The following is a 2,641-nucleotide window of genomic DNA, read 5'->3' as shown; positions in this document are numbered from 1 at the left end:
TTGTCTTGCGTCTTTACTGCCATATTCTCTCCCAATGTTTGAGTCTCAGAGGCTCGGTAACCTTCATGCTCTGAATAAATTGCTGTATTTACAGTAAACATTAAAGATGGACTGTCAGTAATCCCACTTAAAATTGTCTTTTTAAAATTGCCTTACGTCTTTACTGCCATATTCTCTCCCAATGTTTGAGTCTCGGAGGCTCGGTAACCTTCATGCTTTGAATTAATTTATCTATTTACAGTAAACATTAAAAGTAGACTGTTAGAAGTCTCGCTCAAAATTGTGTCAACCCTTTAACTCCTAAGATCTCACTAGTAATTCTCCTTACTGTCTGTCATACAGTTCTTGTGATGTCAGTATGGAGAATTTGCTATTGGATCAACTTATAATCCCCTCATGGATATTTTTCTTTATTCTCATCACTTGTCTGCTTGATATTGTATTGATATTGTAAGGAGAAATTCTGTCCTGGTCACTTATGGGAGTTAAAGGGTTAAGGTACGAAAATATTACAGTTCTATTTACATTCATTACGTGAGAGTTGTTTACGTTAAAGTCTTATTTTGTTTCCACGGTACATTTGCACTTTAGTTGCGGAGTGTCGTTTGATACACCCGAAAAATTTATGTGAAATACCTGAAGTAGTGTTCAATTACCGGTTTATGTGTAGAAGATATGAACGAATCTAGATAACTTTAAGAGTTAAACGTGGATCCCGAGAATGGTATTTGGTGACTCGAGAACAGAAGCAGAACTGAGTTACCGAGAGATGACCACACGGGTTGAAATCGCAGCTCTGTGAAATGACGAAATTTTTGAAAGAACACGTGCATCTTGCGGTAAAATGCAGGTAAAATCGGACGACCTCGAAGTACGAGTCGGATGCGATCATCATGAGCAAATTTGAGACGAAATTTAACTTCAATTGGACTCGTGATTAACAAATCGTACTCCCTCTTCGCGGTGAGCCGATTTTATTTTTTCCAGCAAAGTGTCACGGGTCTATTAGACTCGATAATATCAGTGGTGTCGGATTATGAAGTTCTTGAACTTAGTAGCGTCTCTTTCATAATGGAGTCATTCAAGGAAGGAAATTCCGTAGCTCCTTATCATTTGTTAGCATTTGCTGGTATGTGTGGGAACATAGTCTCCCTAGCAGAGAGACTATGGTGGGAAGTTTGCGCACCAGGGTGTTAACAAATCCTTGTGATATCTCATTTTCGTTGCAAAGGGGAAGGACAAAAAGATCGGCGAGGTAGATTCTAAATAGAAGGTTTACAACAAAGACACCTGATTACCCCGGAGAGCTATAAATCGCCAAATGTTAACATAAAAATTGTTCTAGATGCGACTCACTTCGTGACCTTGCATCAGTATTTCATGGGGTTAGAAGCTGTTTTGCTAGCCCTTCTTCACCCTGAAATCTGTGAGATTCCCACATATCTTTATACCCGTATGCCAAAATCTACTTAAAGCTCTTTTGGACGGAGCATACCAACCGAAAGTCCCCCCCTGAGAAGTGTGTTACAGTTCGTGTCGGCTTCCTTCAAAGTACAAATATAGGAAGTTATATTTTCATCTTCGTCTGAAACACCGTTTTTCTTTGAATAAGCGCCCACGCTTTCATAAGTGCCATTCCCCGAGTGAGTGCATTTCCCCTAGGCCATAATTTCTAACAGGCCTAATTCCCGAAACAAGCACCCCCTCCCCCTCCTCCCTCACTATCTTAAATAGAGGGGAGGGAGGAAAACCTATTTCTGTTGCTACGTTATTAATAACTTTTTAGGCTTCAACTACAGCGGAATCAGTAAAGGTTCATAGTTTCGTAATAAGTGCCCCCTTCGCTTAAGCGCCTTCCTTCCAATAAGAAGCTTCCCTTCTTTGACCGAAATTTTAAATTAGCGCCCGGGCGATATTGTCACTGGTACTGCGAAATGTGTCACCCGAAACCTTCATGTGGCTTAGTTACCATTGCGGATTTGAGTAAGTCAGTTTGTGGGTTCAGTCTGTCGTGAATCTCACATTACTATCTGATATTCAAAAGACATTAATATTTGTTTGCTAATAATTCGAGAAAGTTTCCTTTTGAAGAAGCTACTTAATATGGTAAGTGTCTGTGTTTGGGTGAATCAGTATTCAAACTTACTGACGTCGAGAAGTCAAGAAAAATGCTAAAATTGTTTCTTGAAACACTCATACGTCCGCCATCCTAGGTATGACACAACTATAAATTTTTTCTTTCAATAAGGTTTTTCAAGCATGCCATAACAACCACTGAAGCTGCAAGGACAGATTTTTATGTTCAGAATGAGTTAAAAATAATTGTTACGTGGCTTAATCGTTCGATATCAAGACTACAATAAGTGATAGTGTCGCTGAGACAGACTTTTTAGATTACATTTTAAGTGCATTATTTCAAGGCCATACTATTCTATAACAAAGCTGTAGTCCCAAAGTTAATCCACCGTCTTCGCGATCATTTTCTTCATTCAAGAACTGTATACTGTATGTAAAATGATGTATGAGGCCGAGCAGAAGTCCTGCCCGACTTCGCCAACCTCTGACATTTGTGTAATTCACACACGTAGCAATTGCTTCCAACTACGTCAGTCTTTACTGCTGAGCATATTCATAGCAGGTA

The sequence above is a fragment of the Pocillopora damicornis genome, chromosome 3 (genome assembly GCF_964200805.1).
Source record: "Pocillopora damicornis chromosome 3, jaPocDami1.2, whole genome shotgun sequence".
Classification (NCBI taxonomy): Eukaryota; Metazoa; Cnidaria; class Anthozoa; order Scleractinia; family Pocilloporidae; genus Pocillopora; species Pocillopora damicornis.
The sequence above is the reverse complement of the archived record's forward strand: the minus strand, read 5'-3'. Positions refer to the sequence as shown.